This window comes from Falco naumanni, chromosome Z, assembly GCF_017639655.2.
Source record: "Falco naumanni isolate bFalNau1 chromosome Z, bFalNau1.pat, whole genome shotgun sequence".
NCBI lineage: Eukaryota > Metazoa > Chordata > Aves > Falconiformes > Falconidae > Falco > Falco naumanni.
In genome coordinates this window covers 67995190-68012828 of record NC_054080.1, presented here as the reverse complement: position 1 = coordinate 68012828, position 17639 = coordinate 67995190, and the positions used below count along the sequence as shown (strand labels likewise).

The window sequence follows — 17639 nt, the reverse complement described above, 5'->3', positions numbered from 1 at the left end:
TGATCAAGTGACTAAAACAAAATGTTGCAGAATCTTATAGCCCAGATTAAATGTAGATTATATAGATACAGTATAGATACAGATATAGTAAAAATGACAACTGTTTTCTACTTACAAATTCTAAAAATTATTACACAGAAAATGTACCGAAAAAATTATAAATAATATATATAATATGAATATATTATTTCTATGAACATTTTCATTGTCCATAAGTAAAAAGGGAACCGGTAGATGGCAATCTGTATTATCTGTACCTTTGTCTGTGGAGTTATTACAGGGACACTTGTATCTGAATAAATAAAAAATATTAATTTGATTTTCATTGCAGTTCCTCGGAGATACACGAATTACCTTAGCAAGAGCTGGCATGTCATTCAGGGTGACTGGAAATGTCAAATGCAGTTCTGCTGAACAAGCTATTTTGTACTGCAGTGATATTTATAACAAGGTATACTATACACATGGATGTTAGATCTGTTCAAACAGTTACTATTTGGAAAGGCACTAACTACCTCTAGAAGTTTCACTCAAAATCTTGTGCATGTTCTTGGGAGTCTTGTATCCTATACCAACTTTCAAAAAAAACCTTAAAATAAATTACATATCTAATTCTGTATGACTCACCTAAAGCACTTTAGCTAGATGGTACTTCACCGTGATCAGGGAAAACCGTGTCTAATCAGAAACGCAGCACAGCATTTTACTGCTCACTAGTCTAACAGCATAGTCTGTAATATTTTAGAGCTCCTGAGAGCATCTGTACTCAGTAACTAATGATTTTCTAAGTCTAGGCACACAATTTATTTAATACTATCTTAATTTCTTTACCCCTTTAATTCTCAGTTATTTTTACTGGCTTCTATTTTAGAAAGGTGAAGTGAGAGAACTGCTTTATAGAGGGTGTTTGAAATAGAGCTGTTAGATGTCAAGCAGAGACTACTAATGTTAACAGTGAGTTTTAAATAGTCAAGAAGACATGGACAGGCTAAATCATCATTTTTCTGTAGGTTTTATGTATCCTACTCTAAACCAGTTAGGTCTTGGTTAGAGATTGGACAGTGGCATGGATTCAGTGGAGCACTAGTCTGGTTTGGCATGATAGTTCCCACAACCCTTTTCTTGGTTTATTGAAACGCTGAGAATAAAAATTGTAATAGTTCCTGGGGATCTGTGTAAAAGCGAACACAATGATGTATGACATGACAAATCAGGGTCCCTTCTAACATTTCAAAAATAATTGCATTAGTGTAATTTTTCTTGCAGAATAGGATTTCTGTGCAGAAAACAAGAGAATAGACAGAATGTAAGAAATATTAGGGCAGTTTCAGTAAGAATAAAAAATACTTTAAAAAGACACAATACACTAATAGCAATGGTCTAGCATTGGCATTGGATCAGCAAGAAACATTTTTTGTTAGATTCTAAAACCTTCACCCAAAAAAATCCCTGTTGAAATTGATGTCAGTATGAATAAGGACTACTGCAGGGTCATTCATAATAGTTCCACTATATTAAGTCTTTTAGATATACACTGTGCATCAACGTGAAGCCTAGATCTATTAAATAGCTGCCCAGAGTACTTCTGTTTAGGATATTCTTTATTTTATTCCCTGTTCAAAGTCACAAGTAACTAGACAAGCATGTAAAGCTGAAAGAAGAATAAGTAATTGTGTCATATCTGTCATCTCCTGGGTCAACATTTTCATGGAAGGATTAGCATGATTCCTGAATATATTATTTCTATTAACAAAACACAAATCAAAAGCAAATAAAATCATTCCAACCATTACACAACAGTACCTGAAAATCCTTTACCAGCTTGGTTCCTGCACTTTCCCATGTGAAAAGTCTGCTGCTGCCCATCACTTGCATCAGCAGTTTATTATATAACAATAGGTTTGAGAGGCAGGAGAGGGAAATATATGAGTCATGTGTTCTACAAAAAAAGAAGACTATCCCCTCAATAAGATAGCGATGTTCCCCTTATACTAATGAGGATACAGTGATATAAAGACATTAAAAGGCAGATGGAGTATCCATCGTATTACTCCTCTAGTTAGTTTTGCATCTGTGTTTTCTTTGCATTCCCAGGAAATGAAATTCAAATTCATGTCTAAGTACTTTCCTGCACACAAGGCACAGGATGTGGTTGCAGTTGTAGCACTGACTCTGTGTAAAAGTAAGGGCAGAGTACTGAGTTAACAAGGCTGACATACACACATTCTAACAGACACATAACTGAGGTTTTAGGGTGGACCTCAGCTCCCCCACTGCCATTCCAGGGTAATGCAATGCCACTGAAGTGCCATTCCGCTATTTGGTTTGGTTTGGTTTAGTTTTTAAATCTACAACTCAGAAAGTTACTTGCAACAGGTAAAAAACGAGGAAGCACAAACTATTGTAACTGCAGGCAGTTTCTCTGACAAATTGTGGAAGAAAACCAGCTAAGAATAAGCATACTTCTGAACGCTCTTTTCTGCTATAAATTGTAGAGGAACTGACGTGAAAAGAACTGGGCCTTGCTACTTACAGTATAGCTCTCCACTGTTATATTACACTTTAACTCATTTCTTAAGGAGACATATTTTGACATGGCTGCAATGAAAAAAAAAATGTCAAAAAGTTCAATTAATTTCCAGTTATTTTAATATGATTTAGAACAGGCCCCAAGAACACGGGAGTGAGAACAGGCCATTGCCTAAAAAAAAAGCACATCGTCCCAGACAAACTCTAGACACATTGCCTTGACTTAGCATTGTCATACCTGTTAAAACAGTGGCGCCTGTTAGCACAGTGCAATTAATTGGCCTTTTCACATACAGAAGAATTTGGTAGTTAGCTGGTATACTATTTCCTGCCAATGCAGGCTTCTGAGAATCTCACTGTTACTATCACATTATTCAAGATTCTTGGAAACACGCTTACTCAATAATATTAAAGATAGATAAAATTACTCAGTTTCTCTGGATTAGGATCACAGCTGAGTCTATCTCTGAAGCAGGACAAATTTACATGGTCTAAGAATATAAAACCAATACATTTGCATGAATTATAGGCAAAACATTAATTCAAGTAACTCCAACAGCCTATTGATTCTTTTCCACCTCCTTGAATGGAAAAAAAACGCCCAATATTATGGCATTCATTTGTTAGCTCACATATCTCTTCCATTCCTCCTCATGCTGAACTTCACTCACAACTTACTACAAGTGACTAGCATAATTGTAAATTTCCATTGCCTCCTTTACAGGATGACTTCTTTCTGTCCTTCCTTGCCATTTTTAAGATGTAAGTTCCATCGCAGTGAAAAATTCACCCTTTGTATTAATCTGTTGTTCTCTTCAAAGCCCAGATAATAGTGAACTATGTCTATATAAACTGTAATGTTATACATAATGCATTTCAAAAGGTACTGGAGGACACTAAATACTATTGCTTGCTTATTCTGGGTGGTGTGCAAAGCTGATCATGTGTGACAAAGCTGATCATACTTATTTTGGAATGGTTAGCAGATCATGAATACACATTAGCAGAAATCCTAAACTTTCCATGTTATAATAAAAAATCTCGATAAATTATTTAAAATAACACCAGCAGCTCAGACATGAGACTTTGCATTTTGAAATTCATGTCAAAGTACCTTTGATGTGTGCATCACTATTGTAGGTTCATCATAGTTGAAAATGACAATGTAGGAATAGCATAATATGAAGTTTGGGAACTTCAGGCTAGAATTTTATGTCAGTATTATCTTAGCAGTATTCTTGCTTCTAGGCTTTTTATTAAAGAAATACATTTGATCAGCTTCATCTCTTGACATCTGAACACATGTAAATTTTTCCGTTTAATGTGACAAGAGATACACCACTTGACCACGTAAATACTCATAAACAAGGCAAATGGGAAGTCAAATCCATAGCCCTAAGTCTCCATGACACAAAATAACTTTTCAAGCTGTGGTAACATGATTTTGCCCTACCTCTCAATCAGCAAAGTATTATGACTGGAGGAACATATGAAGAACTAATTTCACTGATCACAGAAAAGCAGGAAACTCTACTTGTAGCAGCTTTTTAACAACATGAAGGAACACTGTACTATATTGCCTTTTTTTTTTTTCATCCATTCATGTGTTATAAATGGAAAGGTTTGCTTTATCCACTGTATATTTATGTCAGTATATAATCTCCTCAATTATTAATATCCAAACAAGAACTATTTTTTTCTGTTGTTCATTTGTTCTACTTTTTAGGCATATAGCAGAAATAAGAAGACACTACTGTAACGTTTTCATATATCTTAAAATATTTTACTCAATACTCTGGCTAGATCTGTTTAATTTTTACAATGTTTCATACAGTTTTGTAGCTTTTAAACACCTGTTCTGCCTGTGCTTCATTATCTCACTCTATTCCTTTATCCAGTTGCCATTCTCATTTAAATGAAGCCTTTACTATTTCTCTCCTAATCTATCAATAGGTTTTAATAATTTAATATTTGAATGACTTTATCCACTATAAAAAAAAATGGCTGATTTTATTACTGGTATACATGTTGAAGACAGAGATTTTGTATCTCAAAAAAATATTTCTCTATTAAGGACAATATTTAGTGTCCTTAAAATACTTCACTGTCCAGCTGACAAATAGCTTCTGATCACCCTTATATTTCTTCCTCTTTTCCCATTCACTCCAGGCTGTAAATGGTTGTCTTCTGTGGAAAGTCCATTAGTGTTCCTGTATCTATACTAGTACCACAGTAAGCCAACTGAATGTAAGATGTTATATCTCAATCTTATGTTCAGCTTGCCACAGCATGTAGGAGTGCAGACAACATATAGAAAAGGCCTCATGGGCTTTCTGAAAACCACTATTCTTCCATCTCAGAAAGACTTCTCAACTTCTACATTAAAGAAGCTCTGCAACTGCTTTATACAATCATGTCATGGTCTGGAGATGTAACTCAAAAGGGACTGTTTCTTAAGCCATGTATTTTGAAGAATAGCTACATATTGACTTTCATTCCCTGGAATGATTCTGGCTATGCATCTTTAAGGAGTCTTTACTGATCCAGCGAAATATATATTTCTTATTCTATTTTTCAGATTTGGGGTATGGCAGTACCTGTTGTAAATCCTGACAGAATTCCCTTGTCTTATGCTTTTCAGTTAATGGAAGCCAGGAAGAACTTGTAAAAAATACATAATTTCCTGCAGTCTGTGAAGTTACTGAATCCAAATTTTACATTCCAGAATATTGCTGTTTAAACCTTGGTAATGATCTGCCTGAACAGAGCCAGTGTCCTGCTCAGCAGTGCAGGATTCTTGTGCAAGTAGCTGAGAAGGGTCCAGTAAGTTCTGGAGGTGGGAGGGAGCCTGGGAAATGTCAGTGAGAGTTTTAACAGGTTGTAAGAGTTCAGTGGAGGTCAGGGTAAAGGAAAAGGCTGGGAAAGCTTGAGGGAGCTTCTGGATGCTCAAGATACTGATAGGGGACAGTAGGGTGTCAGAATGTCTCCCTAGAAGGATGGGGAAGAACAGCAAAGAGTAGGAGTTTCAGAGAACAAAGCAGACTTTGCTAGGGGTTTCAGAGAATACTGCGTGCATCATACAGTGTTCAGCATTACCCACCTGTGCCTCAACCCATACCTCAGAGGGACAAAAGGTGTGAATTAGGTGATACATTACTATAAGCAAGAATGCTTATAATAAAACTCCTATTGGTGTTTAAGATGTTTCCTAATGAATTTATTGTTCAGACTGGAATTGAACACTATCTAGCAAGTGAACATAGAAACTCCTGGACTTTATAACTGAGCCTAAGTGAAAAAGAAGCTGTATGTGACAATGAAGACAACTAAGTAATGGAAATTATATTTGTTTATAAAATCCAACTCTCCTGCTAGCAACCAAAACAAGAGTTAGTACAACCCAGCAGGTACTCACAGTTAAATTATATTACTCTCCTAAGTTACAGGCTTGATCTAAAAGCCAGTTTGGGGGGGCAGGGGAGAGGGAAGGCACAGATTCCCTAGATGTCAGCAATCTTGGTATCAGGCCTACAATACTGTGTTATTTTTCTGGGAATCCTACTGACAACAGAGTGAAGAAGAAATCCCGAAAGAAAAAGAATGTTGGTTTATATGTTGGTTTACCTGGAGGCACACTCAGATTTTCATAGCGTAACTGGAGAGAAACAAACTCACAGACACCATCAGTCAATACAGCCCCCATTAATGTCACTAAAAATCTGGTCTGAGACCATCTAGAAACATCAGAAATGTTTGAGTTGCTATAGACAGTATTGTCATTCTAGCAGTAATGATAAAAGGAGTAATTTTACTCAACTTATTTAATGGAATTTTGTCCCTTCACTCTTTTCTTCATTGGAATCTACATTTTAAATTACATTATGGATTATTATACTCAAGTAGTGTATATATATGTTTCAAAATAAAAAACCCCAGATAATCCTATTAAAAAAAAAAAAAAAAGCCCAGCATTCAGTACTAAATTCACATTCCAGTTTATGTGAGCTGTCTGCTTTTACTAGCAGCAGTGGTCCTGCTCAGGTTAAAAGATCTTGTCCTGCTAGATTAAAGGGCTTTTTATATTTGTCCCACTGCACAGTCCACTGGATTTTTTGTTACACATATACACACACTCAGGGCCTCTGGGCTCTGAGGCTTCCATGGGCCAAGAAGGGAAGCTTTACTGTTTCTCATAGCAGCCTGGAACAGGTTCCTTCACAGAACAGGGAGTCCACAGCTCTCTGTCAGTCCTTGCCCCTCCCCCAAATGATACATGCCCTTCTTCATACAGGCCACCATGCCAGTGCTTTGTATTTAATGTAATAAGCAGGGGCATGAGGCAAGTATAGAAGAAACTTTGTTTAGGATTCTATAAAGAAGTATGTTTATGCCTCATTTACAGTTAATTTACATTTTTAAAAATCTCACTGTAACCCATTTTTTTGCCTTCTTTCCACACCATGATAAAAGGAAATTGGGGGGGGGGGGGGGGGGGGGGGGAGACCCAAACAAAATAAAACAGTTGAGTGATATGAGGCAGTCAGGATGTCACCATGCTTGTGGCATCTCCTCAGAATCCTGGGTCCTTCCTCTCTGTCTCTGCCTCTCTGCCCCAGCCCCAGCCCCTTCTTTATTCCTCAGCTCTCCAACTGTCAAACAAGAACTTCTGCACATTTACATCATATAACATCCCCACCCCTTCCCTTTCCTGACCTAAGAATATTCTATGGATCAGTCATTGCTGACCCAACCAGTCCCTGGTTTGGAAAGCCTTACATCAGCCTTTTTTGCCTGACTTGGGGATTTTCCATTCTGCTGAGCTACCTTTGCAGAGAAACATGGTTGGCTTTGTTCACCACATCTTTAGCCACCTATTTTCCCAGGGCATTTCCTCCAGATTAGGCAATTGCAAGGCTTAATCATTGACTTCTGTAGGCCTTTTCAGTTCATAGTAGATTTAGACATTGGGGCACTTCATAATATCACTGTGTCATAACATCAAACAGAAACCCCTGACAGAGTTCTTGAACTGCAACAGGTTACTTTAGGCTAAAGGACAAAGGATGGAACCACTGCTATTCATCTCTGAGCTGAAGGAGAGACAAGCAGAGTGCACAAACCCCTACCCAGACGTACAGCAAAAATTCTGCAACACAGACTGCACCCAAAGGAATGGACTTGAGCTTGCACCACTGCTGGCACAATGGTTGTCCTCAGGCATAGTACCTGCACAGCTCCTCATTGGAGACAAAACGCTCTCTCCTCTCTGCAGTGGTATTGTCTTGGCAGAATTTGGCTAAGGACAGAGGTGGAACAGCATTACATTTTTATTTTCTGTTAGAGCTAGCTAAACTAGAAACAGCCTGGCTGTCCTATAGCTTTTGATCTGTTTCCTTGGGAGCTAAATCCTAGATTTATGATTTCTTCTCATTAAAATGGCCCTCTGTTTTTTATCAGCAATATCTAGAGCTGCGTATCTAGGTCTGAAAAGTTTTAACAGTGCTATGAGAAGGGGGTTGGGACAACAGGGATTACTACTTTGTTTCAAGTTACTGCACAGCCTTGGGAAGCAAATATAAATGATACATTACCTATTTCTTGATTTAATACATGTATTCCTCACTAAGATGATGATGCCTGCCCTTGCAGTTAATTTCAGAACCACTTTTAATTACAGCTTCCATAGTTCCAACTGCTGGTGTGTTATTTCTGCCAGTGGCCTGCCAGAAATAAAATTGAGTGTTAAAACAGCAAATATCATTACCAACAAAGAAAGCCACTCACAAAAAAAACCCTAGCAAGTATATTACTCTCAGAGTAAACAAAGAGGAACCAGCATCCTGCATCACAAGGTTGTTGCATACAGAGAACTCCAGCAAGCTTACTTTCTCTGTTCTTCCTCGAGCAACCAATTTTTAAATACACATGAGAATTTCATGCTGTTTTGTGGTACATATCCCTCACTTAGCTTGTGATTAATTTGGCTTAGGCAACACTCAGAGAATTGTTGTATCAGTTCTATCCATTACTAGGTCACATATCAATACAAATTTGGTCAGATTTGCACAGCTAACAAAATCATCCAATCCTGTCTCTTAGAGGAGTCACCATCTCTTCTGGTACTCAGACTGCTCCTTGTTGACAGAGCCTACAGCAAGAAGTAGAGGTGGAGGTTCAGACCTGAAGACATCCCAAATGAAATATCCACTTCCATTATCTCATTCATCACTCTCCAGCTTCTCAGTATATCTGCATCCGGAGGAGTACACCCTCACCTAGGTTTTGTACCTGCAGAAGGCACAGGACTGGAGCAGTGTTTTATCATGGAAAGCCTATTCTTACTTCATGTCCACAAGCTACCCCAGGTCTGTCTGGGGTATGTCTGACATAGAATTCTCTATACAATGTGTTCTGGTATTCCTTGTTTCCTTCAGGTGCTAGGCTGGTGGGGTTGGAAATTGCGTTTTGGAAGTGACTGTACATGAGGACTCTGGAAAGAAGGTAGCTAGTGTGACAGTCCTAGAGGTCCTATATATCCTTAGTACACTGTATTGTTGCCTATAGCTATCAACACCAACCCTAACAGCAAAGCTGAGCAAAGCAATCAGAAGAGCAAAAGCTACAAAAGTGGGAAAACCACCAGAGCAGGAAAAACTGAGGGAGAGGACATGTGACATTTGAAGACTGCCCCTAACCACTCTCCTTACTTAGAGGGGCATGAAAACAACATGCCAGTAGGGGATTAGATTAGAAAGGTGATAAAATCATTCAGAATCTGGCAATCCATATTCATCCCGTTTCACTACAAGCTCATTTGGGGTCAAAAAGTTGACTGTGAGCATCACAATTAAAAAGCAACCTCTGCTATTTGGATAGTTCTTAGCTCAGGCTAACTGTAGCTGATGGTGCTTCACTCACACACAAAGAAATTCTACTTTGATTTATATCCTGTATAGATCCAAACTAAGGAAAACATTTTATATTTGGAGTTCAGTCCTGCAGTCTTCCATTACTAAAACATTATTCACTCAAGTGAATAAATTCAATTGGTCTGAAAGGACTGCTTGCATAAGCAAGAAGTAATCCTTCTAAGTATAAATGCTCTGAGAACAAATATTTGTTAATTGCACAATAGAAATGACAAGGAAGTATATTGTTGTTGCAAGCCTGAAGGCCAAATTGTCTTTTCCACACTAGCATTGCAAAAATTATCTTGATCTATTATGAACTTTCTTGCTAAAAGGAAACTAGAGGTCATTACTTGACTCAGCAGAGGATTCCCACGCTGCAGTCAGCAGCCAGCTAAAATGTTCTTGTTTTTAAAGATCATATGCTATTTCAAACTATTATTTTTGAATAATCTAAGTATTTTCAACTATGTAGGAATATATTATTAAACTATTATTACAGTTCTGTAGAATAAAAGTTCATTTAGGGCTGAAGCAAAATGTCTGCTTATTAGAATATCCATGCTCCTAAGATGTGACATAATAGGAAGACTGAAGGCTGGTGGCCCCATTGCTTAACGTTCAGAGCTGTAGTCATATTGGCAGAAATAACAAGACCAATTCTTAAAGTTTTTTGGGGGTTGATGTGGGGGTTTGGGGCTTTTTTTCTGTCAAAAACAAACAAACAAACAAACAAACAAACAAAAAAAAAAAAAAAACTAAGGAAAAATTTTTGTACTGCAGTTGTCCTTAAAACCACTGGAATTTCCTAGCAAGCCCCAGAAGAAATCATCATGTAATCATCAGCCAAGCTGTAACAGATCGAGCTGCTTTTTCATCCACTTTTGTAAGGAAGTCCATCTGAAATTGCAACAGTCAATGTGAGCTATCGAAATATAAAGCATGCCTTTCTTTACAGTAATATCACAATGGAAACTGTAACAGCTTCTTGAACATGGGACACAGCCCACACTTGTTTGTCAGAGTGGAAGCAAATCATGATTTCCTGCAAGAAATATAGTCTATGATGCCAGTCCTGAATCCCTACTCATATTGAGACAGAGGTTTCTGTGAAATGTGTTCAGGGACAATAGTTTTCTGCTCTGTTGGGTGAGAACCCTCACAGGTAGGTATTTCATCTCTGAAATGTGCATTTGTTCTGAATATGCACACTGATTTCTGAAGATCTGTCAGAGACTTTAATGATACATCATGGGATGGCCATGTCAGAGGCTGACGTGATGAACATGTTAATAGGAGTTTCCTACTCTATAGTCCTCCGTGGAACTATTCACAGAGGGAGTAAGAAATTATTTACCAATTTAAAAATAATTTTGTAGCAGAGCTGTTGGCAGTTTTCAAGGAAGACAAAGGGCATGGCTGTCTCCAATAAGATTCCTTTATATCCGAATATAACTTCTCTAAGGGACTGGGTTAGTCTGAGGGCAATATTTACATGTGAAACAGACTTATTTCCTGAAGGCAAGGAGAAGATTCATACTGTCAAGTTATAACTGGGGCTAGTTACGACATGTAGCCATCTATATATTAGATGGCTAATCCAATTAATTATTTAGGCTCCTTCTGCACAACACTTCCATGAGAGCAACTCAAGACCATAGGTTCTCATAAGACTTATTGTAAGATAGGAAGAATTAGTTCCTGGAGAAACCCTCCCTCCTATTTAACTATAGAGGAAGCATAAAAAACCAGCTTTTGCCACTTTCTCATATGCCAAAAATCAATCAGCTTTTTGGCAAAATATACATAGAACATTTGAGTCAGTTTCAGGCTGAACAAACCTGAGGATCAAAGAATGTAGTATTTTACCATATCAGTGTCAGAAAAATCTTTTCAGACCTATCTAAGAACTGAAACAGAAAAGACAATATTGCAAATTCCTGACTTTAAATTAGGAACTTCCTTTAATTCCAGTTTAGATCTCCTGCTTAGCTGCTTGAAAACCCCTCAAGCTCTCCATCATTCCAGGTCAGTCCAGCTTCTAACCATTCATGGATAAAATTATAGTTGCAGGCAAAACCTCAGCATATACACTTTTTATCTCATTTGATCTTCAGTCTATTTGCCCAGCTAGAAACCTGACAGTAAGAAGCTCTGGTTTTGTTTTATAAATCACTGCAGCTCTCCTCCTGAGAGTCAAGCAATGAAATGCTTTTTTGTGTCCCTGAATGTTGAAGCACCCAGGAAAAAGTGTGAAATGTTTTTTTTTTTTTTCCTGAATGCTGAAATATGGAGTTATCATACAGTGCTTTTTTAATGGTTAACAGCACGTGTCATATCATTTCAAGAACTTACCACGTTGTTTATTTTGAATGGGAGGTTGACTCACATTGTGTTAAAATCATGTTAGTTTATTCAAGGTCTGGCATTGTTTAGCTACTTTCACTTGCAATTTAATTAACTTGAACAAAAAGAAACACACCCAAACTTACAAACAGTTTCCAAGAAAACATTAATCAAATTTTGATACCAAAAAAAGGATGTGAAGAGGGAAAAAAGCACTCCAGAGCTAGGGAACTAGAGGAGGAGGAAACAAGCAATAAAGAAAAATGCCCATACTTATCAAATCATGATCTGGCTAATACTATCTTCCTAACAGTAACAATGGTAATACTTCCATATTATTTAGAGGCACAGGAAGTTAATGGCAGGTAAACTTCACTTCCCCTGCCTTTAACCATTTAAATGTGATGCTCTTAGCTTAAGATGACAGGTAGGCTTCCTCTAGAGCTGATGGAGAAAAGAAGGTACAGAAGAGCTGCTGTAGCTGTTCTGAGAAAAGCAGACTCGATAAGACTAGGAGGTTACTTCATTTCATTGACGGTAAAGCGAGCCATGACAAATGGCTTAGATTAAACAGACACATTTTAAATGCAGAACATGTATCCTACCACAAAATGCAGTGGCGTGACCTGCTAAGGAATCCTCTCCAATACTGAATGTCAGGGTCAGGGCTGTTTAGAAATGTAACAGAAATGAAGATCAAAACCCCTGTATCTGAGATGTACTCTACTGGCACTAGATTTCATCTAACACTGAATCTAATCTATTTGTGCCTGGCTTTCAAATTTTATGTCCCTTTTCCAGCCTTCAAAGGATTAAATTTTTATTTCACTTGGTTGCATATGAGAATTCTGGGTTTTGTCAAATAATTTTATCATGCCAGATAAAAATAAATGTAAATGAAACTTTGTAACAACCAAATAGTGCACATTTTAGAGACAATTGATTCTTTAAAGGCAAAAAATTACTTAACTGTTCAATAGAAAGAGGGCTTTTAAAAGCTAAACTATAATTCTGGGGAAATAAGACAAAAAACGTTATCTGGCAGTAAAAAACAAAGCCAGAAATTTCATTAAACTGATTTTATACCTTATGGGAGATATTGTACAAATTTAATTCAGGATTTGTTTTATTCCAAGTAGTATGACAAGCCTCAACTACCCAGTATGTGAGGAGATGTAAATTGTCTGAGATATCGATACAATTGTTCAGCAGTCTGTTTGGGAAAACAAATTCCACCAAACTTCCAGGCACTCTCTGCCCTGACCTCTACACATTCATTTAAATCCACCTATCTTTCATGTAAAACTCCTCAGAGATTTTTATTTAAACAAAAAAGACTAAACCTTGACCCTCTATTTGTCTAAGATAACTAAAATCCTTGTAAGTATTAGACCTGGGATAAAGAATTGTGCTTTCAGAGATATCATACAATGCATTGTCAGGAAAAGGCGTGGAGAACTTGCATACGAAATTTCCTGAAAACTATGTTTACAAGGAATTTGTTTGTTATAAAGTTTTTAAATCCATTCCACTTCTTATTGAATACTGTTCTTTTGAGAATATACATCTCCCAATATTTTTATTTCCTATGGCAAAATATAGCATGTTGTTTTCCCACAAGTATTTCTGTTCTGCGTAGAACTTAAGCTGGTACGAAAATTTGCCTTGCCTTTCACAGGTGGGAAAACACCATCTATTAATTATTATAGCATCTGCTTTTATACTGACCTCTGTAACAGGAAATAGAGCACAAGTGACCCAATAAAGCTTGTGATAAAAATTATAAATAACATCTTGCTTTCTTGCTATTGTGTTGGCTTCTCTGCAGTTCTCAATGGCCTGTGTCACAATATAACTCACACAGTCCTGCTGCAGAAAGGTGCTGGAGAAAATCTCTGTGTGTATATGCAAGCTGCTGGAGAAGGAAGGTGTTAAGCTGGACTTAAATTTAGCTTTACAAAACTACTTCATCAGCTTATTTTGATAAGCAAGTAGTACATGAATATTGTTTAGAAATATGATACAACTCTTCACACAATATATAACTATGCATTGGACTCTTAACAAAAAAATCCATTAGTTATACCTCTAATTATAGATGTTGTAGTTCAATAGTAAGAGTACTTCAAATTGTGCAACTATTAAAAAAAAATCATACTATAATCACCCTGTTACAATTACCCTATTCTTTTAATCCTAGATTCTCTTGTACTTTTTGACTTCGTAGTGTTTTGCTCCCTATTTCACAATGAAAAAATAAACACAAAATAATACCAATAAAAAAAACCAGGAAAGAATCATGTATCAATTCACAACTGTTATTTCAAAATAGTATCTTTAAAATGTTATCAGACAGAACTGAGCATTCAAAGTTCATGATTTTTCTTAAATATTGTCTGTACAAAGAACAGGATGTCGATATATCTTCAAAATTTTACAATATAGTCTTCTTTTCCACAACAGTGGCTGGAAAGTCACAATACCTCTTTTCATTAGTTTACTAGACTGTTTGGTAGCAAATAGCAGTGCCCAGCCAGTTCCCAGATGTCGTCACTGAATTCCAGTACCTTTACCACAAGTTTCAAGTTTTTAGTTAGGTTTCTTGTAAAGGGAACAAAATTCTTTCACTTTCAATATCTAACTGAACGTTAATTTTAGACCAAAACATTTATGTTTTTGAATTAAACTTTTAAATACAAATGAGGTGAATTATTCATAATCTAAAAAAAAGTTCTCTGAATAACAATATTAATGAAAAATGGCTCTTTTTCTTTTTGTCTTGTAAATCTCTTCCCCATTGTGATGATCTCAACTTCTCCTTCCTTCCCTCCTTCCTTTTGCCTACATCCCCTATCCAACAACTTTCCCCCCACAAGAGACAACAGTGCTGTTGCTACACTGAACTTTTAAGCATGATAATTAGCTATCTGGTGTAATATATACTGCTTGATCAAGGCTCTAACATCAACCTACAGCAGAACAGGTGTAGAAGATAAAGCTCTAATTTACTGCTACTGGTCTGACTAATGCTCACACTTCCCCAGACCTGTGAGACCATACTCAGCCCCTGCTTCTCTCTCAAATGGAATCAGCTGAAACTGACTGCTAGGTTCAAAGATTACTGGGGAAAATGTCACATATGCAATTGAACTGATAAACTGACAGCATAATTGCACAATCTTCAACTCTAGAAGGATGATTAAAATCAGCATATTAAAAGCTAAAAAAAAGGACTATGTTTCTCATCTTTTGAAAACACCATTTTCTTGACCAAATGAGGTTAGCACAGTTGCTCATAATTATTCTCTTACATTTTAGCAGGGCCCTTCTCAGACAAAGAAATTAAAACAGAAAAAAATCTCCTTTAAGGGATTTTTTAAGGGACAGCAAAAGGCTAGGCACTATGACTGTGAGTTCTGTGTATGCCATGTATTTCAGTTTAGAAATATAGAACAAATAAACATGTAAGAGAAGTTGAAAGGAAAATCTATCTGGTGGATTTCCAATGCCTTTTCCATAACATGATGCCCTTTATTCATCTTCATTACTCATTCTTTCCCCGCCCCCCTTCTTTCTGTGACAGGAGAGCTCACTACAAAACAACATTTGATCAATATCCATGTATTCCAAACAATTAAACTGGTACTATCGGCCATCATAATGATATGTGAAAATGGTATTTTTTCTAGTCTATCCTAAAGCAGGTGGATTTTTTTCTCCCTTCCTAACTATGGTGATAAACCTTCTCTTGTCATCACCATATGCAGAAAAGATCGGTAACTACTGTAGATCCACAGCGAGCACATTTTAACTCTGACTTAGCTCTCTGAAAACACATGCTGGCATTCTTTGAATAAAATGTCAGAAGTGGTTTCTTTGTCTTTTCACTATTCTTTGAACAGGGAAATCTCCATGTATTTATTATGTGGGCTATAATCTAACAGAAAGATTTTCTCCCTGCCAATGAACACATAAGGAACATTTGACAGTTACATCAATTGTGTAGATCAAAAATTAGAAGTAGAAAACCAGTTTTTGTGATCCTAGCTACCTTCCATATAGTCTGTATGACCCTTTCAGAACACACGTGGACATTCCGTTCCTTACAAATCCATCAAAAGATTTGTCATGGATTTATCTAAATTAAGGATTTCATCCCCAGGATGGATTCAAATCTTTAGTTCATATGTCCACAGTATAGACTTCTAGATTTCAGCTAACCACCAGAGTGCCCTATAGACAATACACAGAAAAAGGATGTTTCAGGTCACCAGGTATCTAATCCTTTTTAGACCTCTTACAAGAAGACATCTTTTGCATGTTGGGAATGCCTGTTTCTCTTCACTGATTATAAGAAAAGCCTAGAATTACTAGTTCAGGTAAAGATATCTCCATTTACTCAAGATAAATTTTACTCACAGGACTTCAGCTGCAGTTGAAGACAGCCAGTACTAAGAAGTTCCTTGTGAAGTACAACTAGCATTATCAATGTACAGTGTATTCTTCTTTGTGGCTGTATTTCCCTTCTTCACATAAAATGGCCACAGTTTTCCTCGTGCAACATCATTTTAACTGTCATTCCTAAGTAAATTTTGTCATTTAAGCAAACCAATACAAGAAAAAATAAACAGAATTCTAGTTTACAGGGACTGAGAAGGATCCTTTCTGTTGGATGCTGACTGTGTAAATATTCATTTTTCAGGAACTCATTTTGCAAGGCCACAACAGCCGAAAATGGCAGAATTATTCACTGTCTGTTACATGCATGTCTGCTGATCTGTTTCCTCAGCTGCTTTCATAAGATTCTTTTACATGTGGAACTCTGATAAAGATTAACACAGGTTAAGTTAATGTTTACAGTTTTGTCGGTTTTTCTTTTATATTGGGCAGTAGATAGAAAGCAGATTGTTAACAGGAAACTAGGTTCATAATAAACACAGGACTAATGATGTTACTATTTATAGCTTAACTCTTTGCCTTCTGCTATATAAGATTATACTGCTCTATCCTTTTCTTCACAATATTCCTTATATTTTGAAGATATTCCAAAACTTATTCTTTAAGGCCCACTCACTTTCCCTCTTGAAACCCCCAAGACTTGCTCCAATCCAATCAACTTACACTTGTAGTTCAAAATATAGTGTCCACTCATTATACCTGTAAATTCTGATTTTGCAACATACCTCCTAAAGCCAGTTCATGAGTGAACTCAATTGTTAATAGCACGAAACACATTGAGCTAGCTTATGTACTGGTTGTAACATTTTCATGTAAAAATCTGCATTTCAACAAGAACATACCATGCCTTGTTATATTTTTAAGCATATATTTGGTCTCATAAACTGGCTGATGCTTGCCTTCTGAAGTCCATGAAAAAGTTGAGAAATAGACTTAAGTGAAGTTCACCCACTGCCTGCTTAGACAAAAGTTACTGGCAACATTCAGAGCAAGGATTTTAATAAATGGATATGAATAGTTATCATTTCTAATTCTGTTCCTTTTTTTGATTCTCTAACTTCTCATCCAACCCCACTGGCTGGACGCATCTCAAAATTCTCAGCTCTGTTGGAAAAGGCAACTGTTAATGGGATGGCTAGAGCTAAGACAAAATAATTATTAAAATGTTTCTATTAAATTGGTGGAATTGCATTTTGTCTAGTATTATTCAAATGTATTTTTTACTTTCATCTGACCTTAACAGAACGTTAAACCAGAACTCTGGGCCTTACAGTAGGTCAGACCAAACAACCATAATAATTCCCTTGGCCTTAAAGTCTATTCACTCTGAAATAAATTTTTGGCCATTCCACTGGAAATACAATCCCTCCACTGTGACAGGTTTACTAATGTATTTTG

General features: G+C 36.7%; 1 long non-coding RNA gene across 1 annotated transcript in view; it reads right to left on the bottom strand.

Annotated features, from left to right (window-relative positions):
- LOC121081627 overlaps positions 1-16549 on the bottom strand; it is a 44153-nt gene extending 27604 nt beyond the window's left edge. Inside the window, exon 1 of the long non-coding RNA XR_005825741.1 lies at positions 16203-16549. This is a non-coding gene — a long non-coding RNA (uncharacterized LOC121081627). The remainder of the gene's footprint in view (positions 1-16202) is intronic.
- Between the last annotated feature and the right edge of the window lie 1090 nt (positions 16550-17639).